The sequence below is a fragment of the Arachis ipaensis genome, chromosome B4, assembly GCF_059453495.1.
Source record: "Arachis ipaensis isolate K30076 ecotype BB chromosome B4, ASM5945349v1, whole genome shotgun sequence".
NCBI lineage: Eukaryota > Viridiplantae > Streptophyta > Magnoliopsida > Fabales > Fabaceae > Arachis > Arachis ipaensis.
In genome coordinates, this window is record NC_142439.1 from 92,004,686 (window position 1) to 92,031,186 (window position 26,501).

Consider the following 26,501-nt stretch of genomic DNA (forward strand, 5'->3'; position numbering starts at 1 on the left):
CGACTGGGTAGCAAGTGTGACGTTAGCCACACTAACTTCAACACTAACGCCACACTTGTAGCATTAGTGTGGCTAACGTTAGCACTGATATTAGCACCTGGACCTCAACTTGATTCACTTACAAGGACCACCCAACCTCAGGGAAGCAAGCCCACAAGTGTCAACCAATCAAGGCCACAAGAAGCATCTAGAATAGGAATTTTCATTCAATTGTAATTTGCTTTTAATTTCATTTTGTAATTTAGGAGAGCCTATACGCCTTAGTTTTTACATTCAAAGCAGACAGACATTCAGGAATTGGGAGATTGAAGAGGGGTCTTCGGACTCCCTCCCCTCACACACTTTTCCTTCTCTTTCTTTTCTTTGTACTTGTCCTTTATGAATTTTGAAGTTTCAATTTTAGTTTTAATCTTCATCTTTACTTTTCTGCACTTTCTTTCTTTTCTATTTTGGTAGAGCAATGATCAACTAACTCTTTTCATTGGGTTAGAGAGCTCTATTGTGATTCAATAGATCAATTGTAGTTCTTATTCTTCTTCTTCTTTCTTTTCTCTTGATTTTACTAGAGAGGTTTCGATCTTCATCCAATTGGATAATTGTCTCGGAAGAGAAATTGCTCATACTTGGATTTCCTCTTAACCTTGGAAGACGAATGAGGAAATCATGCTAGAAATGCTCTCTCACATTGGATTAGGTTGGGGGTTGGATGGATATTGTGAAATTTAATCCTACCAATACTTTGATCTATGAATGTGTGTGGTATAATCAGTGACCAAACTTCATCTCTTCTCATGAGCAATTAAATCAAGGAATTGGGAAATTGTTCAAGCTTAGAGAGATTGGGTTGCCAAGGAATTGGGACCTAATCACTTAAGATTGCCAAGGAGATCAATGAATGCATTGATTGAGGAAGAGATGAGAATAAATTTGATTCGGAGGATTGCAATATCTCTTGATCCCAATGTTCATTTTATATTTAGTTCTTACATTTATTTTCCTTGCCATTTTACTTTTCTGCACTTTATTGCTTTTCCTTTCTTTTCTGTCAATTTACAATTCCTGCTGCTCATCATCCAAATCTGAACCGTCTGACTAGAATAATCAGTTAACCATTGATTTCTGCATCCGTTAATCTCTGTGGGATTCGACCTCACTCTTTTGTGAGTTATTACTTGACGACAATTCGGTATACTTGCCGAAGGGAGATTTGTTAAGAGACAAGTTTCCATGCATCAAGTTTATGGCGCCGTTGCCGGGGATTAATTGTGATTAACAAACTACCGGTTGATTGATTTACTAGATTAGACACTTTTCTTTTGTCTTTGTTTTCTTTTGTTTCTTTATTTTCTTTTGCTAACTAACTGTTTGTGATATTGCCTCACTGGAAATTTTCTCATCTGTGACAATGGAGATTCCAATTTTTTTTGGTGATTATTGTTTGAGACAGAGCTTTCTGCAGGAAAGAAAGGAGCATCCATCATATTTTAGTCAATCAAATTTCATGGGAAACTCTCCACCACCACAGAATGATTCACTTTACTATGCTCATGGTGGGTGGGAGTATCAAAAACATGAATTGGGGTACTTTCCAGAGCCACAAAATGGTCCATATTTTGGTGAAATTGATCACTACACAGGTTGTGGCTTGGAAGATCAAAATCAAAGAGATTCCACTCATTCATACCCTATTCATCAAGAGCCATCACCTCTCAATTATCTAACCTCACCTCCAAGTTTTACATGCCTAAATTCTTCATCATTTGAGTATGCCTCAGCACAAAAGTCTATCCCAAATCCATACAATTCATTTCACCATCCACAAAACTCAATCCACTACCCATAAGAGTCATACCACTTTCAGAACACACAACCACAAAACAACCAATTTCATTCACAAGCCAACCCCGACCAACCATTACAACCTACCCAACCTCCTTTAGATAGACTTGTTAGGATGGAACTCATCATTGAAGAACTCAAAAAAAGTAAAGAAGAAGAGAGACTCGCTAGGATAGAACTCCTCCTTAAAGAAATAATAAAGACAAATGAAGAGGAGAAAATAGCAAAAAGAGACCATGAAGAAAAATTGAGGCAGAATGCACAACTCTATTCTGAAGAACAATTCATTGAAGAGCTGAGATTACAAAGAGAGACCACTTCAGTCTCTCCATAAATAGAGGAGTTCATTCAAAGGTCAAGAACAAGGGAGGAATCAGAAGAACAAGAAAAAGAGGCAGCCATACCAAGTGAGATTCATATGAAGAAAGAAGAGGTTGTGAGAGTATATAAGCCCAAAGCTCCATACCCACAGAGGCTACTAAGGGTGACAAAGGAACATGCAAACTCACTCTCAAAAGGCTCAATGCAACATCATGCAGAAGAAAGGGAGGAAGTCAATCAAGGAAGTCCACACTACTCCAATAAAATAGAGAGTTGCATAAAGGATGAGTTCATTGAACCACCAATTCAAGAAGCTCTTGATGAAGAGGATGCTCCAACCATCATACAACACCCAAGTACTGAAATCAAGGTGGTGAAGGCAATCAACATGAGCACTAAAAAGAGGATGGTGACCAAGAAAAGAAGGACAATATCCATGAAGAATAAAAGGTCAACCAAAAGCCATCCCACCCCTACCCCAACAAGCAAGTTTCCTCAAGATAACAACAAAAGAAAGCTTGCTGGGGAGAGGCACTCAAAACAAGGGGCATTAACTGGCTCCTCTTTCCGCTTGAGGTCATTCCTCTTAACAAACTGGAAGAAGAGGAAGAAATTCATGAACAACATGTCAAGCTAATGACATTAAAAGAGCGCTTGTTGGGAGGCAACCCAACCATAGGTAACATTTTCTTTCCTTGCTTAGTTTACTTTCAATAATTTGACATATGATTGCATTCTAAGTTTGGTGTTGCCACTTAACTTTCATGCAAAGTACCATGCCAACACCACTTATTAATGCCATCATAATGTTTCTGTTTTTAGTTCTTGTGCCTTTATTGTGATCCTTAATCTTACTTGCTGAAACACAGGCATACTCACACTTTATTCTAAGACATTCATGATCCATCATAAACCCCATCACCGCTGTTTTACTTGTTGCTTGAGTATAAGCAATCATTCTAAGTTTGGTGTGGGAAGAGGAAGAATAGGAGGAAAAGGGCAACAATAATGAAGATGAACTACAAGGTGGTAAAGTTCCTTCTTCCTCTTACTTATTTCCAGCACTTTAAATTGCATGATTGTCTTCTATTTTCTTTGTATGCATGTGTGATTACTCCTTGTGAATAAGCATAATTTGATATTTGATTTGTAACATGTTGCTATGATATCATGATTATCATCTTGAATTTTACTTGCACCCAATATCTTTAAAAATGCAACAAAAAAATCATTCTTTTGAAAGGAAAATGTTGAAGAATTTTATAAATCTTGGGGCAAGCAAAAGATTAAGAGGAGTGGATGTTCTGATTGTATGATTGTGTATTGAGGTTGCATGTTTGTGAAAACTTGCATGGGAGCTCATAGACAGGAATTGAAATTTAAAAAAGTATTATGGAATTTCTCAAACATCTATTGATCCAAGAAGCAGCAACAAAAGAAAACAAAAGAATAAGAAAAACAAAAAACAAGCCCAAGGCTCTGAGCATCAATTACTAGGAAGAAAAAGAAAGAAACAAGAACTCAAAGAGTTATTGTCCTAGTTACATGCTTGTGGTGGATTTGTGTCAAAGAGAGAGGCTTGAGCAAGTATATCCTAAGGGGTGCTTCAACACCTAATACCTTAGACCAACTGGTTTGGGAGTATTGATTGAAAGCTTATCTTAAAAAGCCGCTTTGAGACATGATACCTAGAGTCGAGGCCAAGATACAAAAAAGAAAAGAAAAATGCTAGAAAATAAGTGCTGCTTCAAAGGTGACAATCTATAAAGAGGATTCCATAATATCATTTGAATGAAAGTCCGAAGATCTAAGACTTCCAAAATGTAAGGACTAATAAGCACTGGAATCCTTGCATAAGCATACAAATTAGAGTTAACCCCACTGTCACTTATTCACTTCACCCACTAAGGCATCATAAGCAATTCTTCAATACATTCCAATTAAGAGAATTCTTTGTGCATAGTTCTTTTCTTGCTTGGGGACAAGCAAGATTTAAGTTTGGTGTTGTGATGCCAGGGCATCATGGCTAGTTTTACTAGCCATTTTTTGTATGCTTTAGGTTAGTTTCATGCATTTTCTTAGGAAATAAGCAAGTATTTGGTTGAAAATGCATTCATACCATGATTCAAGCAAACATTGTGAATTTTGAATTATTTCATGAGAATTACGCATGAATTGAATGATAAAATGGATGATTCATAATCTCATGATTAAGAGCAAGACTTTGAATCACTTTGTTTGATGGATTTCAGGTAACAAGATGCAGAGAAGAGCCACATTAGTGGCTACATTAGTACCACTAACGTGGCCATTAAAGTGAAAGGAAGGAAAGCATGGAAAGTTAGTGAGAACGTTAACGCCACTAACGTTAGCAAAAGGCAAAAAGACCCACGTTAGCGACCCCGTTAGCTCCACTAACGTGGAAGAAAAGAGAAGCCCCAACGTTAGTGAGAAAGTTAATGGCATTAACTTTGAAGAAGGAGCAGTGTTATTGGCAAAAGTGAGTGCCAATAATGCTAGCGAAGCAAAAGAAGACCCACGTTAGCTTCCACGTTAGTTACATTAACGTGGGAACTAACGTGGAAGGAAAGGGAAGCGCCAACGTTAGTGGAAAAAGTGAGTGCCACTAACGTTTGTAAAGCAAAAGGAAGACCCACGTTAATGGCCACGTTAGTTACACTAACATGGACATTAACGTGGGCAGAAGTCTCACCTGGCAGCCTGACCATGCCTTCTTCAAACAAAAATAACTTGAGCCACAAAGCTCCAAATGAGGTGATTCCAATGGCATTGGGAAGTAGGATTCCAGATCTTTCCACGAATATATGGCACTACATGGTGGACACTGAATTTGAGAGAGAAAACCTGCCCCGAAAGTGCAAAGATGAACATGGTATCAACCTGTAGTAAGGCCAGCTGACCTCTTCACCTTCCAAGAAGAGTAACTCCAGCTGTAGAGCTCCAAATGATGCACTTTCAAAAGCGTTGGAAAGTAGACATCCAGGGCTTTCCAACAATATATAATAGTATGGGGTGCACATTAAGTTTGAGCTCCAGAACCTGGCAATATTAAGTCCCTGATTGCTAACGTTATTGTGACTCGCTTTTTCCAGTAATGCTAGCAACTATGCCAGCGATCTTGCCCACTTCAAAGGAGCATAACCTGAGTTACAAAGATCCAATTGAGATGATTCTAGTTGCGTTAGAAAGCTGACATTCAGAGCTTTTCAACGATATATAATACTTTATAGTAGGCATGAAATTGGAGCACAAACAAGAGGCATCTTTTAAGCCCCAAAAACACCAAGTGGGTAGCAAGTGTGATGTTAGCCACACTAACTTCAGCACCAACGCCACACTTGTAGCGTTAGTGTGGCTAACGTTAGCACTGACATTAGCACCTCGACCTCAACTTGATTTACTTACAAGGACCACCAAACTTCAAGGAAGCAAGCCCACAAGTGTCAACCAATCAAGGCCACAAGAAGCATCTAGAATAGTAATTTTCATTCAATTGTAATTTGCTTTTAATTTCATTCTGTAATTTAGGAGAGCCTATATAAGGGCCTTAGTTTTTACATTCAAAGCGGACAGACATTCAGGAATTGGGAGATTGAAGAGGGGTCTTCGGACTCCCTCCCCTCACACACTTTTCCTTCTCTTTCTTTTCTTTGTACTTGTCCTTTATGAATTTTGAAGTTTCAAATTTTAGTTTTAATCTTCATCTTTACTTTTCTGCACTTTCTTTCTTTTCTATTTTGGTAGAGCAATGATCAACTAACTCTTTTCATTAGGTTAGAGAGCTCTATTGTGATTCAATGGATCAATTGTAGTTCTTATTCTTCTTCTTCTTTCTTTTCTCTTGATTTTACTAGAGAGGTTTCGATCTTCATCCAATTGGGTAATTGTCTCGGAAGAGAAATTGCTCATACTTGGATTTTCTCTGAACCTTGGAAGAGGAATAAGGAAATCATACTAGAAATACTCTCTCACATTGGATTAGGTTAGGGGTTGGATGGATATTGTGACATTTAATCCTACCAATACTTTGATATATAAATGTGTGTGGTATAATCAGTGACCAAACTTCATCTCTTCTCATGAGCAATTAAATCAAGGAATTGGGAAATTGTTCAAGCTTAGAGAGATTGGGTTGCCAAGGAATTGGGACCCAATCACTTAAGATTGCCAAGGAGATCAATGAATGCATTGATTGAGGAAGAGATGAGAATGAATTTGATTCGGAGGATTGCAATATCTCTTGATCCCAATATTCATTTTATTTTTAGTTCTTACATTTATTTTCCTTGCCATTTTACTTTTCTGCACTTTATTGCTTTTCCTTTCTTTTCTGTCAATTTACAATTCCTGCTGCTCATCATCCAAATCTGAACCGTCTGACTAGAATAATCAATTAACCATTGATTGCTTAATCCGTTAATCTCTGTGGGATTCGACCTCACTCTTTTGTGAGTTATTACTTGACGACAATTCGGTATACTTGCCGAAGGGAGATTTGTTAAGAGACAAGTTTCCGTGCATCATCCCTCAATTCCAGCCAGAAAATACCTGAAATCACAGAAAAACACAAAAACTCATAGTAAAGTCCAGAAATGTGATTTTTATTTAAAAAATAATAAAAATATACTAAAAACTAACTAAATCATACTGAAAACTATGTAAAAACAATGCCAAAAAGCGTATAAATTATCCGCTTATCACAAAACCAAACTTAAATTGTTGCTTGTCCCCAAGCAACTGAAAATCAAATAGGATAAAAAGAAGAGAATATATTATAAATTCCAAAATATCAATGAAACTTAGCTCCAATCAGAGGAGTGGGACTTGTAGCTTTTTGCCTCTTGAATAGTTTTGGCATCTCACTTTATCCATTGAGGTTCAGAATGATTGGCATCTATAAGAACTTAGAATTTAGATAGTGTTATTGATTCTCCTAGTTCAGTATGTTGATTCTTGAACACAGCTACTTTATGAGTCTTGGTCGTGGCCCTAAGCACTTTGTTTTCCAGTATTATCACCGGATACATAAATGCCACAGACACATAACTGGGTGAACCTTTTCAGATTGTGACTCAGCTTTGCTAAAGTCCCCAATTAGAGGTGTCCAGGGTTCTTAAGAACACTCTTCTTTTTGCTTTGGACTTTGACTTTAACCGCTCAATCTCAATTTTTCACTTGACACCTTCACGCCACAAGCACATGGTTAGGGACGGCTTGGTTTAGCCACTTAGGCCAGGATTTTATTCCTTTAGGCCCTCCTATCCACTGATGCTCAAAGCCTTGGATCCTTTTTTATTACCCTTGCCTTTTGGTTTAAAGAGCTTTTGGCTTTTTCTTTCTCTTTTTTTTCGCCATTTTTTTCAAGCTTTTGTATTCACTGCTTTTTCTTGCTTCAAGAATCATTTTTATGATTTTTCAGATTATCAAATAACATGTCTCCTTTTCATCATTCTTTCAAGAGCCAACATATTTAGCATTCATAAACAACAACTTCAAAAGACATATGCACTGTTCAAGCATTCATTCAGAAAACAAAAAGTGTTGCCACCACATCAAAATAATTAAACTAGTTTCAAGGATGAATTCGAAACCATGTACTTCTTGTTCTTTTGTAATTAAAACATTTTTCATTCAAGAGAGGTGATGGACTCATATTCATAACTTTAAGGCATAGACACTTAAACACTAATGATCATGTAATAAGACACAAATATAAATAAACATAAAGCTCAGAAATCAAAAAACAGGAAAATAAATAAACAAGGAGATTAAGGAATGAGTCCACCTTAGTGAGGGTGGCGTCTTCCTCTTCTTGAAGAACCAATGGTGCTCTTGAGCTCCTCTATGTCTCTTCCTTGTCTTTCTTGCTCCTCCCTCATAGCTCTTTGATCTTCTCTAATTTCATGGAGGATGATGGAGTGCTCTTGGTGCTCCACCCTTAGTTGTCCCATGTTGGAACTTAATTCTCCTAAGAAAGTGTTAATTTATTCCCAATAGTTTTGTGGAGGGAAGTGCATCCCTTGAGGCATCTCAGGGATTTCATGGTGAGGAATCTCCTCATGCTCATGTTGAGGTCCATGATCTCTTGTTTGCTCCATCCTTTTCTTAGTGATGGGCTTATCCTCTTCAATGAGGATATCTCCCTCTATGTCAATTTCAGCTGAATTGTAGAGGTGGCATATGAGGTGAGGAAAGGCTAACCTTGCCCAAGTGGAGGACTTGTCAGCCACCTTGTAGAGTTCTTGAGGTATAATCTCATGAACTTCCACCTCTTCTCCAATCATGATACTATGGATCATGATGGCCCGGTCTATAGTAACTTCAGACTGGTTACTAGTAGAAATAATTGAGCGTTGAATGAACTCTAGCCATCCCCTAGCCACTGGTTTGAGGTCATGCCTTTTTAATTGAATCGGCTTGCCTCTTGAGTCAATTTTCCATTGAGCTCCTTCCTCACATATGTCTATGAGGACTTGGTCCAACCTTTGATCAAAGTTGACCCTTCTTGTGTAGGGGCGTGCGTTTTCTTCCATCATTGGCAAGTTGAACGCCAGCCTTACATTTTCCGAACTGAAACCTAAGTATTTTCCCCGAACCATAGTAAGCCAATTCTTTGGATTTGGGTTCACACTTTGATCATGGTTCCTTGTGATCCATGCGTTTGCATAAAACTCTTGAACCATTAGGATCCTGACTTGTTGAATGGGGTTGGTGAGAACTTCCCAACCTCTTCTTTGAATCTCATGTCGGATCTCCGGATACTCATTCCTTTTGAGCTTGAAAGGAACCTCAGGGATCACTTTCTTCTTGGCCACAACTTCATAGAAGTGGTCTTGATGGACCTTTGAGATGAATCTCTCTATCTCCCATGACTCAGAGGTGGAAGCAATTGCCTTCCCTTTCCTCTTTCTAGAGGTTTCTCTGGCCTTAGGTGCCATAAATGGTTATGGAAAAACAAAAAGCAATGCTTTTACCACACCAAACTTAAAATGTTTGCTCGTCCCCGAGCAAAAGAAGAAAGAAAGAAGTAGAAGAAGAAGAAAAATAGAGGAGAGGGAGAGAGAGTAGGTTTCGGCCAAGTGGAGGAAGAGAGGGTTGTGTTGTGTGAAATAGAAGAAGGAATGAGGGGTTTATATAGAAGTGGGGAGGGGTTTAGGGTTCAGCCATTTAGGGTTGGGTTTGGGAGGGAAAATATTTTGAATTTGAAGGTAGGTGGGGTTTATGGAGAAGAGAAGATGGATGTAAGTGGTGAGGGGGTGATGGGAAAGAGTGATTGAAGTGATTGGTGAAGGGCATTTGGGGAAAGAGAGTTATGAAAAGGTGTGAAGAGGAGAGAATAGGGTTAGGTGGGGATCCTGTGGGGTCTACAGATCCTGCGGGGATCCTGTGGGGTCCACAGGTCCTGAAGTGTCAAGGATTTTTGATCCCTGTACCCTTTAGACGTGTAAAACGCCCTATACATGCAATCTTGGCATTTAACGCCAAACTGCTGCCTGTTTCTGGCATTAAATGCCACTTCCATGCTCTGTTCTGGCGTTTAACGCCAGGTAGATGCTTGTTTCTGGCGTTAAACGCCAGACAGATGCTGGTTTCTGGCGTTTAAATGCCAGACTGTTCTCCTCTAGGGTGTGCTATTTTTCATTCTATTTTTCACTCTGTTTTTGATTTTTCAGTAGTTTTTGTGACTTCACATGATCATCAACCTAAAGAAAGCATAAAATAATAATGGAAAATAAATAAATATAATTAGATAACATTGGGTTGCCTCCCAACAAGCGCTTCTTTAATGTCAATAGCTTGACAGTGAGCTCTCATGGAGCCTCACAGATGTTCATAGCAAGGTTGGAACCTCCCAACACCAAACTTAGAGTTTGAATGTGGGGGTTCAACACCAAACTTAGAGTTTGGTTGTGGCCTCCGAACACCAAACTTAGAGTTTGACTGTGGGAGCTTTGATTGACTCTGCAGTGAGAGAAGCTTTTCATGCTTCCTCTCCATGGTTACAGAAAAAGATCTTTGAGTTTGAAACACAAGGTTGTCCTCATTCAGTTGAAGGACTAACTCTCCTCTGTCCACATCAATAACAGCTCTTGCTGTGGATAGGAAAGGTCTTCCAAGGATGATGGATTCATCCTCATCCTTCCCAGTATCCAGGATTATGAAATCAGTAGGGATGTAAAGGCCTTTAACCTTTACTAGCACGTCCTCTACTTGTCCATAAGCTTGTTTTCTGGAGTTGTCTGCCATCTCTAATGAGATGCTAGCAGCTTGCACCTCAAAGATTCCCAGTTTCTCCATTACAGAGAGTGGCATGAGGTTTATCCCTGATCCAAGTTCACATAGAGCCTTCTCAAAGGTCATGGTGCCTATGGTACAAGGTATTAAGAACTTTCCAGGATCTCGTTTCTTCTGAGGCAATTTCAGTTGATCCAGATCACTCAGTTCATTGGTGAGCAAGGGAGGTTCATCTTCCCAAGTCTCATTACCAAATAATTTGGCATTCAGCTTCATGATTGCACCAAGATACTTGGAAACTTGCTCTTCAGTAATATCTTCATTCTCTTCAGAAGAAGAATACTCATCAGAGCTCATGAATGGCATAAGGAGGTTCAATGGAATATCTATGGTCTCTAGATGAGCTTCAGATTCCTTTGGTTCCTCAGAGGAAAACTCCTTGTTGATCACTAGACGTCCCAGGAGGTCTTCCTCACTGGGATTCACGTCCTCCTCCTCCCTTATAGGTTCGGCCATGGTGATTAAATTAATGGCTTTGCACTCTCTCTTTGGATTTTCTTCTGTATTGCTTGGGAGAGTACTAGGAGGAGTTTCAGTGACTCTTTTACTCAGCTGGCCCACTTGTGCCTCCAAATTTCTAATGGAGGACCTTGTTTCATTCATGAAACTTAGAGTGGCCTTAGATAGATCAGAGACTATGTTTGCTAAGCTAGATGGATCCTGCTCAGAACTCTCTATCTTTTGCTGAGTGGATTATAGAAAAGGCTTGCTATTGCTAAATCTGTTTCTTCCACCATTGTTAAAGCCTTGTTGAGGCTTTTACTGATCCTTCCATGAGAAATTTGGATGATTTCTCCATGAGGGATTATAGGTGTTTCCATAGGGTTCACCCATGTAATTCACTTCTGCTATTGCAGGGTTCTCAGGATCATAAGCTTCTTCTTCAGAAGATGCCTCTTTAGTACTGTTGGATGATTCCTTCAATCCATTCAGACTCTGAGATATCATATTGACTTGCTGAGTCAATATTTTATTCTGAGCCAATATGGCATTCAGAGTATCAATTTCAAGAACTCCCTTTCTCATGGGCGTCCCATTATTCACAGGATTCCTTTCAGAAGTGTACATGAACTGGTTATTTGCAACCATGTCAATGAGTTCTTGAGCTTCTGCAGGCGTTTTCTTTAGGTGAATGGATCCACCTGCAGAATGGTCCAATGACATCTTTGATAACTTAAATAGACCATCATAGAATATATCCAGAATGGTCCATTCTGAAAGCATGTCAGAAGGACACTTTTTGGTCAGTTCCTTGTATCTCTCCCAAGCTTCATAGAGAGATTCACCTTCTTTCTGTTTGAAGGTCTGAACATCCACTCTAAGCTTACTAAGCTTTTGAGGAGGAAAGAACTTGGCTAAGAAAGCCGTGACCAGCTTATCCCAAGAGTTCAGGCTATTTTTAGGTTGAGAGCCCAACCATATTCTAGCTCTGTCTCTTACAACAAACGGGAAAAGTATAAACCTGTAGACCTCGAGATCAACCCCATTGGTCTTAACAATATCACAGATCTGCAAGAATTCAGTTAAGAACTGAAAAGGATCTTCGGATGGAAGTCCATGAAACTTGCAGTTCTGTTGCATCAGAGAAACTAATTGAGGTTTAAGCTCAAAGTTGTTTGCTCCAATGGTAGGGATCGAGATGCTTCTTCCATGTAAATTGGAATTAGGTGCAGTAAAGTCACCAAGCATCTTCCTTGCATTGTTATTATTTTCGGCCATATTGTCTTCTTTTTCGAAAATTTCTGTCAGATTTTCTCCAGAGAGTTGTGTTTTAGCTTCCCTTAGCTTCCTCTTCAGAGTCCTTTCAGGTTCAGGATCAGCTTCAACGAGAATGTTCTTATCCTTGTTCCTGCTCATATGAAAAAGAAGAAAACAGAAAAAAAAATATAGAATCCTATATGTCACAGTATAGAGATGCCTTTATGTGAGTGGAAGAAGATAAGAATAGAAGAAGAGAAATTCGAACACCAAGAGGAAGAGAGGGTTCGAATTTTGAGATGAAGAGAAGTGTTAGTAAATAAATAAATAAATAAATAATTAGAAGGAGGTGAGAGAGAAGAATTTTTGAAAATTAAATAAATTAAAATAAAAATATTTTTGTTTTTAATTTGAAATTAAAATAAAATTCGAAATTTAGAAAAGAAATAAAATTAAAATTAAAAATTAAAATAAAGTTAATTAAAGGAATTTTGAAAAAGAGGAAGGTGATTTTCGAAAATTAGAGAGAGAGAACTAGTTAGGTAGTTTTGAAAAAGATAAGAATCAATCAAAAAGTTAAGTGGTTAATTGAAAAAGATTTGAAAATCAAATTTGAAAAGATAAGAAGTTAGAAAAGATTTTGAAATTGATTTTAAAAAAGATGTGATTGAAACTTAAATTGAAAAAGATTTGAAAAAGAAATTTAAAAAGATTTGATTTTGAAATTAAAGTTGATTACTTGACTAACAAGAAACTAAAAATATATGATTTTAAAATTTAAAGATTGAACCTTTCTTAATAGGCAAGTAACAACTTAATATTTTTGAATCAATCACATTAATTGTTAGTATTAAATTCGAAAATATGAAATAGAAATAAGAAAAAGATTTTTGAAAATCAATTTGAAATTTTCAAAAATTATGAAAGAAAAATGAAAAAGATTTTTTTTTTGAAAAAGATTTGAAAAAAGATAGAGTTTTTTAAAATGAAAAATTGATTTGACTAATAAGAAACAACTAAATTTTCAAAAGTTTTGAAAAAGTCAACTCAAATTTTCAAAAATTTATGAGTGAAAAAATGGGAAAGATATTTTTTTGATTTTTTGAATTTTAATAAAGAAAGAGAAAAACATCAAAAAGACTCAATGCATGAAAATTTTGGATCAAAACATGTGATGCATGCAAGAACACTATGAATGTCAAGATGAACACCAAGAACACTTTGAATGTCAAGATGAACACCAAGAACTTATTTTTGAAAAATTTTCAAGAAAAGAAAACATGCAAGACACCAAACTTAAAAATTTTTATTCTTTAGACATTAATGTTTCAAGAATGCATATGAAAAACAAGAAAAGACACAAAACAAGAAAATATGAAGATCAAACAAGAAGACTGGCCAAGAACAACTTGAAGATCATGAAGAATGCAATGCATGAAATTTTCAAAAATAATTAAAAAGATGCAATTGACACCAAACTTAAAACTTGACTCTAAACTCAAACAAGAAACACAAATTATTTTTGGTTTTATTATTTTATTAAGCTTTTTTTATTTTTTTTATCGAAATTTAATTGGGAAAAATGAAAAAAGAAGAAAAATTTTGTGTATTTTTCGGAAATAAGAAATAAAAAGCTTAAAATTAAAATAAAATTACCTAATCTGAGCAACAAGATGAACCATCAGTTGTTCAAACTCGAACAATCCCCGGCAACGGCGCCAAAAACTTGGTGCGCAGAAATCGTGACGGTTCCATTCATTGGTAACGGCACTGAAAACTTTATACGTACGTTCATAATCTTAATTCTTTGTCACAACTTCGCACAACTGTCCAGCAAGTGCACTGGGTCGTCCAAGTAATAAACCTTACGAGAGTAAGGGTCGATCCCACGGAGATTGTCGGCTTGAAGAAAGCTATGGTCACCTTGTAAATCTCAGTCAGGCGGATTCAAATGGATATAGAGTTTTAATAATTAAAAGATAAATAAAACATAAACTAGGATAGAGATACTTATGTAATTCATTAGTGAGAATTTCAGATAAGCGTATAGAGATGCTTTCGTTCCTCTGATCCTCTGCTTTCCTGCTGTCTTCATCCAACCATTCCTACTCCTTTTGTGAAAATTATCCAATGCGCTGTCACTGCATGGCTAATCATCTGTCGGTTCTCGATCATACTGGAATAGGATTTACTATCCTTTTGTGTCTGTCACTACGCCCAACACTCGCGAGTTTGAAGCTCGTCACAGCCATCCCTTCCCAGATCCTACTCGGAATACCACAGACAAGGTTTAGACTTTTCAGATCTCAAGAATGGCCATCCATGGGTTCTAACTTATACCACGAAGATTCTAATATCTCGGACTCGGTCCTCTGTATTAGATATCTAAGAGATATTCATTCTAGCTTGTTTGCATGTAGAACGGAAGTGTTTGTCAGGCACGCGTTCATAAGTGAGAATGATGATGAGCGTCACATAATCATCACATTCATCATGTTCTTGGGTGCGAATGGATATCTTAGAATAGGAATAAGCTTGAATTGAATAGAAAAATAGTAGTACTTTGTATTAATTCATGAGGAACAACAGAGCTCCACACCTTAATCTATGGTGTGTAGAAACTCTACCGTTTGAAAATACATAAGTGATAATGGTCCAGGCATTGCCGAATGGCCAGCCCCCATGAAAGTCTAAGATAGCATAAAAACTAATCAAAGATCCCCTACAAAAATAGTAAAAAGTCCTATTTATACTAAACTAGTTACTAGGGTTTACAGAAATGAGTAAATGATGCAGAAATCCACTTCCGGGGCCCACTTGATGTGTGCTTGGACTGAGCATTGAGATTTACACGTGTAGAGGTCTTTCTTGGAGTTGAACGCCAGTTTGTAACCTGTTTATGGCGTTTAACTCCACTTTGCAACCTGTTTCTGGCGTTTGACTCCAGAATGCAGCATGGAACTGGCGTTCAATGCCAGTTTACATCGTCAATCCTTAATCAAAGTATGGACTATTATATATTTTTGGAAAGCCCTGGATGTCTACTTTCCAACGCAATTGAGAGTGCACCATTTGGAGTTCTGTAGTTCCAGAAAATCCACTTTGAATGCAGGGAGGTCAGAATCCAACAGCATCTGCAGTCCTTCTTCAACCTCTAAATCTGATTTTTGCTCAAGTCCCTCAATTCCAGCCAGAAAATACCTGAAATCATAGAAAAATACACAAACTCATAGTAAAGTCCAGAAATGTGATTTTTATTTAAAAACTAATAAAAATATACTAAAAACTAACAAAATCATACTGAAAACTATGTAAAAACAATGCCAAAAAGCGTATAAATTATCCGCTCATCAATCTCCAGCTCCTTGTTGTTCTTCATCTTCTCACCATGATACAGCCTCAAGCGGTGGCCATTGACTTTGATGAATTTGGAACTTAAAGGATGACTTAGGTGAAAGATGCCATATTGCTCAGCCTTTTCCACCCGGTAAGGGCCGTCCCATCTTGATCGCAGCTTGCCTGGCATGAGCCTCAACCTGGAGTTGTAAAGGAGAACCAACTCCCCAGGTTTGAACTCTCTTCTCTTGATATTCTTGTTATGCACAGTCTTTACCCTCTCTTTGTATATCCTGGAGTTGTCATATGCTTCGAGTTGAAGGTTCTCTAATTCCGCTAGTTGCAACTTCCTTTCACCACCGGCGTTCTCAAATCCCATGTTGCATTCCTTTACCGCCCAGAAAGCTTTGTGCTCCACCTCCACTGAGAGGTAACAAGCCTTTCAATAAAATAGGCGGAAGGAACTCATTCCAGTTGGTGTCTTGTACGCTGTCTGATATACCCAAAGCGCATCTGCAAGCCTGGTACTCCAGTCTTTTCTATGAGGCTTGACGACCTTCTCCAGGATACGCTTTACCTCTCTGTTAGACACCTCAGCTTGTCCATTGGTCTGGGGATGGTAAGTCGTTGCCACCTTGTGAACAATGCCATGTTTCTTCAGTAGTCCTGTTAATCTCCTGTTACAAAAGTGAGTGCCTTGATCACTCACGATTGCTCGTGGTGATCCAAAGCGACAGATAATATTATTTCGAATAAACGAGACAATAGTATTAGCATCATCAGTACGGGTAGGAATTGCTTCCACCCATTTGGAAACATAATCAACAGCTAACAGTACGTATAAGAAACCATTAGAGTTTGGAAATGGACCCATGAAGTCAATACCCCAACCGTAAAAAATTTCACAGAACAACATAAGTTGTTGGGGCATCTCATCCCTCTTGGATATATTCCCAAACCTCTGGCATGGAGAGCAAGATTCCAGAAAGCAGTTGCATCCTTAAATAGTGTGGGCCACAAGAATCTACAGTCTAAAATTTTTCTAGCTGTTCTTTGAGGACCAAAATGTCCACTACTCTCTAGAGAGTAGCAGGCCTCTAAAATTGGCTGGAATTTTAATTGTGGCACACACCTTCTAATTATTCGGTCAGCACCACATCTTCATAAATATGGGTCATCCCATATATAATATTTGGACTCGCTTTTAAGCTTGTCCCTTTGATGCTTAGTAAAATTAGGAGGGAAGGTGTTCATGTTCTGGGTCGGTCAAATCGCAATAAGAGGCCCAAGCAGGCCCAAACAAATAATCACAGCCCAATCTAAAGGCAGCCAAAGCCTAAAAGGATAAAGGTGATGTACGGAAACTTGTCTCTCAACAAATTTTCCTTCGGCAAGTATACCAAATTGTTGTCAAGTAAAATCTCACAATAGAGTGAGTCGAATCCCACAGGGATTGATTGGATAAGCAACTTTAATTAGAGGAATGTTCTAGTTGAGCTAAGCAGAATTTGAGTTAAGAATTGCAAAAGATTAAATGGCAGGAAAGTAAATAACAGAAAATGTAAATACTGGAAATAAATGGCGGAATATAAATTGCAGAAAGTAAATTACAGAATCTTAAATGGAGAATTGGGAAGATGAGCATAAAACTAAATGGCAGAAAATAAAGATAATGGGTAAGATCAGAAATGGGGGATTCATTGGGCTCAGGAGATGTTGTATTCTCCGGATCAAGTTCATTTTTATCTCTTCCTCAATCAATTCATTCATTGATCTCATTGGCAATCTTAAGTGATTGGATCCCAATTCCTTGGCAACCCAATCTTTCTAAGCTTGAACAATTGCCCAATTCCTTGATTTAATTGCTCATGGGAAGAGATGAACTTTGGTCACTGATTATACCATATACATTCCCAAATCAAAGTGTTGGTAGGATTATATATCACTATATCAATCCAAACCCCAATTTGGTCCAGCATGAGAAAGCATTTCTAGCATGATCTCCTCATTCCTCTTCCAAGGTTCCGAGGAGAACCAATTATGGAAAGCTTCTCTTCCAAGATAGCTAACCAATTGGATGAAGAAAGAAAGCTTTCTAGTAAAATCAAGAGAAATGAAAGAAGAAGAATAATGAAAATTATTATTGATCCATCAATTACAACAGAGCTCCCTAACCCAAAGAAAAGGGGTTTAGTTGTTCATAGCTCTGGAAATGAAAAGCAAAAATGAAAAGTACATTCTGAAAATAAAATTAAAAGTTGCAGAGAAAGTAAATTATATAGAATGTAGTTCCCCAAAATGCTAAGCTCCCTTACTAGTTCAAAACTACTCCTATATATACTACTCTTCTGATCTTCTAGTTGGCTCTTCAAGACTTGGATATGGGCCATTGATCTTTAGTTGAAGCAGTTACAGTCTTCATTGGGCTTAGCTCTGCTTGCAGAGAGAAGGTGAGTCAGGCATGGTAGCAAGTTAGTTAGGACGTTAGTGGAGTTAACGTTAAGTGTAAATTTGGGTTCGAAAACGTTAGTGACGATAACCTTTTTCACTAACACTCCAGACCTAATTAACCCACGTTAACTTGAATGTTAGTGGCACTAACGTGACCACTAACGTTGGCTCTTGGTCTTTCGCAAACGTTATTGGCATTCACCTTTTCCAATAACGTTGCTCCTTGCTTCTTTTCCCCACATTAGTGATCCACGTTAGTGTAACTAACGTGGCCCTTAACGTAGGCATGCCCAAGCTTCGATAGCGTTAGTGACACTCAGCTTTGTCACTAACGCTTCAAACGCCCCTTCTTCCCACGTTAGTGCCTCACGTTAATTGCATTAACGTGACCACTAACGTGGTGGTGATTGCCATCTCCAACGTTAGTGACAAAGGTGAGTGTCACTAACGTTGGCCTATCATTCCTTGCTCCAAGTTACCCTTCACGTTAGTGGTCTTAACGTGACCACTAACGCGGGCAATATTGTCTTAGTCCAGCGTTAGTGACAAAGGTGAGTGTCACTAACGTTGGCGATTCCTTGTTCCTTCCACGTTAGAGTTCACGTTAATTGTATTAACGTGACTCTTAATGTGGCCAAGTGTGCCCTTTTGGAACGTTAGTGGTATTCACTTTTACCACTAACATTGGAGCTCCCCTTTTTCTCCACGTTAGCTTCCACGTTAATGTAATTAACGTGGCAACTAACGTTGGCTTTGATGGCTTTCGAAGGCGTTATTGGTGATCACTTTTTCCATTAACGCTGCAAACTTACTCCCATTCTACGTTAGTGGTCACGTTAATTAGATTAACGTGGCTTTTCCTTGCTTCCTTTGTCCTGAAATCAAACAAATAAAGTGCATCAAAGCTTGGTTCCTAATCATGAGATCATGCATCATCCATTTTATCATTCAATTAATGCAAAACTCTCATGAAATCATGTAAAGTTCACAATGTTTGCTTGAATCAAGATGTAAGTGTATATCTACCCAAAACTTGCTTATTTACTAAGAAGATGCATAAAACTACCCTAAAACAGTAAAGAAAAGGTCAGTGAAACTGGCCAAAATGCCCTGGCATCACAACACTAAACTTAAAGCTTGCTTATGCCTAAGCAAGTACTGAAACATAAGAATGATGAATGAAAGAACAAGAGAAACAAGTTCTTATTATTGAAGTAAAGTTCTTGGTTTATGGGGTTTCATGCAAAGCAACTTAGGTTCATTCCTTTTCTGGTTTCCAGGTCCATATCATACTCTTGAACACTTGCTTGATTGCATCCTATGAGATTTCTTATTTATTGATCCACCCATCTTTTCCAGGGTTTATTGCATTCTTAGGCTAAGTGCTCTGTGAGGGGGCAACTCTTTAAAATAAGCTTTCAGCTAACACTCACGAACCAGTTGGTTCAAGGTGCTAGGTGTTGAAACACCCCTAAGGACTTACTCCCTCAAGTCTCTCTCCCCATAAATGCACACCACAGGCATATGGTTTATTATTTTCTTTCACTTGAGGTCTTGGTGTCCAGCACCTCTTTGGGTTACTAAGTGTTCTGTAGCAAAGATTGCTCTTGATAGTGGATTTTCAGTTGATAATCCCGGGTTAGTTAACCCAAGTTACCAAGTGATGAGGCACTCCAGAGAACTTATTCATCCAAGCAGATCTTTTGCACAGGAACACCACAGACACATCCCTCAAAATTTAAACCCTTGGTGCCTAGCCTTATTTCTTATTATTTTTCTTTCTTTTTCAAACTCTTTTTGTTCTTTCTCTTTTTCTTATTAGGATCTTGTTGTTTAGCTAGTCTCATAGAATGTGCTTCAAGCATGTAATTCAATATACATAAGTGCCCTTATACCTTATAGGTGATCCAACTTAGCTAATCTATTACCACACCACAAACCTTGAGGACTTACTCCATAAGATGAACCCTACTCTGGTTTCTTTCATAACACTTTCTTTTTTTTCATTTAATTCAAAAGGCAAGCATACAATTAAGCAAGGTGAAAGTGAAAACAGGGAACTTAGACCAGCACATATAGACTTAAGAACTAAAAATTCTAAAGACAGAATTGAAAATTCCTAAGCTACTATGGAAGCATGTTCTATTTCATACATGATTTTCCTTATTTAAACATGAAAAAGATAAAACGAAGAGGGAACTCCACCACCTTTTACTTTGGGAATGCTCATGTCCCTCTTCTTCTTTGTTCTCCTTGTGTCTACTTGTGTTTCCTTGTATCCGTGTCATTCTGGCTCTTTTCCAATCCTCTAGTGCCTTCCTTACTGATTCATGACTCTTTTCTGCTTTTTCTCTTTCTTCTCGTGCTAATTCATCCTTCACTTCTTCATATCTTGTGATTCCTGGGTGCAATATAGGCAGTTGTCCGACTAAGTATCCGAGCCTGGCTTGAGTGTTCACATGATATCCAGTCTCACTCATGTAAACTTCTTCTGAGAACGCCCTGTATTCATCGAAGAGTTCTGTCTGTTCTCTTTGTTTCCGATGCATCTCATGTATGTGCGCACCTTGATGTTCTTGGATGTTGATTAGCTTTTGGATGGCTTCTTGTTGTTGATCTTGCTTTTGTTCCAACCTGTAGAAGGATTCATCTCATTGTTTCCCTTGTTCCAGTTGCTGCTCCATCACTTGCTTTTGCCACTCCCCTTGTTGATGCATCCACCTAACGAGTGATTCTTCTTGGCGATCTACCATTTGTAATTGAAACTCCTTCTGTGCTCCTTGATTCTCCAAGTACTGCCTAGACAAGCCATCAATGGCTTCTTATAATTGGTGCATATCCAAAGTGGCTGAAGCTTGCTCCTCTGGGTTCTGTCCTTCTACAGCTTGATGGGCTGCCCTCTTTTATCCACTCGGGGTCCCCATCTTCGAACACCACCCCAGCCCTATCGCACAGATGGAAAATAGTGCTGGGGTAGCCTAACTTTCCTCCATAATCGCTTTTCTCAGCCATCTTCCTAATGCCTTGAGCTATGAGTTCATGAACCTTGATCTCTCCCCCTTTGAGTATACATTGCACCATTATTGCTCTCTTAAGGTTCACCTCTGAATTGTTCCCGGCGGGAAGGATGGATCTCCTTACAATTTCGAACCACCCCTTTGCTTCGGGAGTGAGGTCCCCTCTCTTGATGAATTTGGGCTTTCTATGGGGATCTCGTACCTAATCAGCTCCTTGTACGTAGATATCTTGGAAAATCTGGTCATAATTTGGACTGCTATCTATTCTGGATTGATAGCTCTCTTCTGCAAATAGTATAGTTCGTAGCTTTAACGCCCTCATGATGCTCATGGGACTAAAATCCACTATTACCCCTCTTACAAAGCTTATATATGACTCATCCTCTCTATCATACCTGACTGCGTTTGCATAAAACTCTCTTACAAGAGTTGCATTTACTTTCGTGACTGGATCAGTGAGGAGCTCCCATCTTCTCTTTTCCACCTTCTCTGTGATTTTGGGGCACTCAGTTTTCTTGACTTGAAAGCCTAGCTCATATATGATCTCCTTATCAGCCATCCACCCAAATTGCAATGCATGGTGAAAGGTTCTAAATTTCTTCTCATCAAAAGGGCGTTGCTCCATAGGCTCCTTCCCTTTTCTTCTTTTAAAGCTCGATGATGCCATGAGTGACCTTTGATTTCGAATTTGTAACATTGTAGATGGTTGAAAGAGTGTAGCTAAGGGAGTGGGTGAGAGTGCTTTTGATGGAATAAGAGGTGTTGAAGGTGTGTTACAGGAGTAAGAAGTATGAAGAAAGGGAAATTGGAATGTGCAGAGGTACGGAATAAGAGCTACTTATATGGGGAAGTGATGAGTAAATGAAAGGTGTGGATTGATGGTATGGGCTAGTAATGGACGTTTGGGGGTTTAGCATGAAATAGGCACACGGATCATCACTTTTTATGATGGGGTTGGTTCGGTCTCCAAGGGTATCATTCTTCTAATGTTGCATGGCAACATTTCCCAATGCATTCCCTTTGAAGACATGTGTATAGTCCCCCTTTGTGAAGTGGCCGAACCCTCCTTCTTTAATTGTCCCATCAATTTCTCTTTAATCCTTCCTTCATTTCCTGTACAAGACAAAGGAATAAAATTAATGAGTTTGAAAGTTGGCGGCAAAATTAGAAAGTGGAGTAACTACTTTTTAAAATTTTTGTTTTTAACTAACTAAGTGCTATTCATGAATGCAAACCAACTGACTATCTTTAGAGTTCATGTATGCAACATTGGTGACACCAAACTTAGTTTGTGACCATGTAGTGTAAAAAGAGTTAATTTAGGCTCTAAGATTAACATGATATGAATTGCATTTATGTCCTCTTAGTGTGCCATGAACACCAAACTTGTTGTTCACTATACGTTGCATATAAGGATTCATCTAAGTATTTGTCAAAGTTGATTTGGAATTCATGAACCTTGCTTTATTAACTACTTTAAACGTCCTAAAAGGAAACTGAAAGGATATAAAACACATAAAACATGGGTTGCCTCCCATGAAGTGCTTCTTTAACGTCATTAGCTTGACGTTTTGCCTTTGTCAGGGTGGTTGGTAATGCTTCAAATCTTCCCCTCTCGCAGTGAATCTGTCTCCGTTGGCTTCATTAAGAATCTCCACATGTTCCAAGGATAGAACTCTGCTGATGGTATAGACTTTAGGTAGCTGAGATGGAATGGTGGGTAGATGAGGTGGAATAACTGGGAAATGAGCAGATATTACTTTATCCTCTGGAGAGAAATCCTCTGTAGGGATCTTCTTGTTCCTCCATCCCCTTGGTGCCTTATTCCTTGTTTCTTTTAATGCTACCCTGCTCCTTGTGGCCTCCTTTTCTAGGAAAATTTTGTTGCTGGTCTCATATGACTCTGGTGGGTTTGGCTCCTCTTGGGTTTCCTTTAGCTATTGCACCTTCTTACTATTTTGTTTACCAACCAAAGGGATTCCCAGGTGTACCATTTGTGCTTCAGTGCTTGTTTCTTCCACTAGTGCCCTATTGTAATCTTCCCTTAGTTTCTTGTTTTCTTGATCTGCTTCTTGTGAGGGTTTGAAGACATTGAAAGTGAGTTGTTCATCATGTATCCTCAGTATTAGCTCTCCTCGCTCCACATCTATAAGTGCTCTGGCTGTGGCTAGGAATGGTCTTCTCAATATGATTGGGTGGAGGTAACTTTCTTCCATCTCCAGGATAACAAAGTCTGTGGGAAGGAAGTAGTTCCCAACCTTTACTAACACGTTTTCAACCACTCCTATTGCTTGTTTTTGAGTTTTGTCAACCAGCTTGATGACTACGTCTGTAGGCATTAGTTCGTTGATCTGAAGCTTCTTCATGAGGGATAAAGGCATTAAGTTGATACTTGCCCCCAGGTCACGGAGTCCTTTGTCAAACCTTGTTTCTCCTATAGCACAGGGGATGTGAAAACTCCCTGGATCCTTCCTTTTTGTAGGTAACTCTGGTTGAATGAGAGCACTGCATTCCTTATTCATCACTATTGTTTGTGCTCCCTTTAGTGATCTTTTCTTGGTCAGCAGCTCTTTCATACATTTAATGTATGAGGGCATTTATTGGAGAGCCTTGATGAATGGTATGTTTACATGAAGGGATGCAAACATGTCGAGGAACTTTGAGTACATTCTCCTTTCTACACCACCCTTGAGTCTTTGGGGAAAGGGTGCATAAGGGTTCAGAATCTCCTTCTCCCTTAACTCCTTCTTCTGTGTGGAGTTGGGTTCTTGGTCACCCCCTTCTTGCTTCTCTATTGGAATATCTCGAGAGTGTTCTAAGGGTTTGTTCAGTTCTTCCTCAGTCCCCTTATCACTTATAGTGACCACCTTGCATTCTTCCCATCTTACTTTCCTTGCTTCACCTCTCGGGTTTTTCTCTGTGTCACTTGGAAAGCTATGAGTAGGTTTGGGAATCTGCTGAAAGTGGTATCCCACTTGAGACTCCAGCCTCTTGATGGTGTCTCCCTAGTTTTTGATATTAGCTCGCACCTCCTCCTTGAACACTTTGTTATCTTAGATTTCCTTACATATTCCTTCAAGTAGGGTCTCAATTCTGGAGAGTCTATCTTCAGATGGTGATGGTGGGTTGAGGTTGGAGGGGTAAGAAGGGCCATTTTGGTTTTGATATGAATGTTGAGAGGTATTATTAGGTGGGTTTTGATATGGTCTCTATGTGGAATGTTAGTGAGTTACATTGTTGTTGTGGTTGTGACGTCTCTGATCTTGGCCTTGATCCTGTTGATTTTCCAACCCAAAGTTTGGGTGGTTCCTCCAACCAGGATTATAGGTTTTTGAGTATGGATCATGGGTCTGCCTAGGTGAGTTTCCAATATAGTTGGCTTGTTCCTGGTCACCCTCTTCCTTTGCATTCACTCCTTCTTGAGCTGCTGATGAGGTGGTGACTGCTGCAACTTATTTTCTTTCCATCTGCTTGGTAAGGTCAGCCAGTTGCTTGGTGATCATTTTGTTTTGAGCTAGCAGAGCATCCATGTTGTTCAGCTCCATCACTCCTCGAGTGTTGCCCCTTTCAGAGGCATAGAAGTAGTCATTCTCAGCTACAGTCTCGATGACATCTATGGCCTCTTCAATGGTCTTCTTCTTGTTCAGAGATTCCCCGGATGAGTGGTTTACTGCCTTGTTTGATTCATAAGAAAGACCCTCATAGAAGATGTGTAATTGCACCCATTCATTGAACATGTCTGGTGGGCACCTTCTTGTTAAGTCCTTAAACCTCTCCCATGCTTCATAGAGAGTTTCACCATCTTGTTGCCTGAAGATTTGTACCTCAGTTCTCAACCTGTTGATTCTTTGAGGAGGGCAGAATCTTGCCAAGAATTTGATCACCACTTCTTCCCAGGTTGTTAAACTCTCCTTCGGGAAGGATTCCAGCCATTTAGATGCTTCATCCTTGAGTAAAAAGGGAAACAAAAACATTCTATAAGTGTCAGGATGAACACCATTAGACTTCACAGTATCACATATCCTTAGGAAGGTGGTGAGATGTTGATTGGGGTCTTCTTGGGCGCTTCCTCCGAATGCACAGTTGTTCTGAACAAGGGTGATAGCTGGGGTTTTAGTTCAAAGTTATTGGCATGTATGGTTGGCTTTTGGATGCTACTTCCACAGTTTCTTGGGTTTGGATTGATATAAGAGCCCAAAACTCTTCTCTCTTGCACAGCATGATTTGCTGGTCCTTCTCTGGCATGGTTGTAAGCTTCTTCTTCATGGTGGTTCTCCACATTCTCCTCCATGTCTGGTTCAAAATACTCCTCCACTTCTTCAGCACCAACAACTCTCTTTCCTCTTGCTTCCCTCCTTAATCTAAGGAAGGTCCTCTTAGGTTCAGAATCAAAGGAAGTTGAAGCCCCGCTTCTTCTACATGTCAAACAACCAACAAGGCAAAAGCAAGAAGAAGATAAATGCAGAAAGTACTCTTGTTAGAAATGCTGTTAGTGTGAGTGATGTAATATATCAAATAGTTAGTGGGTTAGTGAACTGATTTGTAAACAATGAAGAAAACACAACAGGCGGGTAAGGGGTAAAGGAAAGAAAATAGCTAAGACTGAAAGTAAATCACTCAAATGGAATTAAACAGAACAAAAGAAAAATTCTCAATCTAGTTATCCACCAATTAAATCATCGCTAATACAAAATCAATCCCCGGCAACGGCGCCATAAACTTGATGCACGGAAACTTGTCTCTCAACAAATTTCCCTTCGGCAAGTATACCGAATTGTCGTCAAGTAAAAACTCACAATAGAGTGAGGTCGAATCCCACAGGGATTGATTGGTCAAACAACTTTAATTAGAGGAATGTTCTAGTTGAGCTAAGCAGAATTTGAGTTAAGAATTGCAAAAGATTAAATGGCAGAAAAGTAAATAACAGAAAATGTAAATACTGGAAATAAATAGCGGAATATAAATTGCAGAAAGTAAATTGCAGAATCTTAAATGGGGAATTGGAAAGATGAGCATAAAAGTAAATAGCAGAAAATAAAGATAATGGGTAAAATCAGAAATGGGGGATTCATTGGGCTCAGGAGATGTTGTATTCTCCGAATCAAGTTCATATTCATCTCTTCCTCAATCAATGCATTCATTGATCTCCTTGGCAATCTTAAGTGATTGGATCCCAATTCCTTGGCAACTCAATCTCTCTAAGCTTGAACAATTGCCCAATTCCTTGATTTAATTGCTCATGGGAAGAGATGAAGTTTGGTCACTGATTATACCACATACATTCCCAAATCAAAGTGTTGGTAGGATTATATGTCACTATATCCATCCAAACCCCAATTTGGTCCAGCATGAGAAAGCATTTCTAGCATGATCTCCTCATTCTTCTTCCAAGGTTCCGAGGAGATCCAATTATGGAAAGCTTCTCTTCCAAGATAGCTAACCAATTGGATGAAGAACGAAAGCTTTCTAGTAAAGTCAAGAGAAAAGAAAGAAGAAGAATAATGAAAACTATTATTGATCCAT

At 38.8% G+C, this 26,501-nt stretch overlaps 2 non-coding genes across 2 annotated transcripts; both read left to right on the forward strand.

Moving 5' to 3' along the window:
* The first annotated feature begins 11,694 nt into the window (after window positions 1-11,694).
* LOC148568363 (small nucleolar RNA R71) lies at window positions 11,695-11,802 on the forward strand. The gene has a single exon (XR_015883044.1). It is a non-coding gene; the product is annotated as a small nucleolar RNA R71 (small nucleolar RNA).
* Window positions 11,803-24,713: 12,911 nt separating this feature from the next.
* Window positions 24,714-24,817, forward strand: LOC148568364 (small nucleolar RNA R71). Its single transcript, XR_015883066.1, has one exon. It is a non-coding gene; the product is annotated as a small nucleolar RNA R71 (small nucleolar RNA).
* Window positions 24,818-26,501: the final 1,684 nt, after the last annotated feature.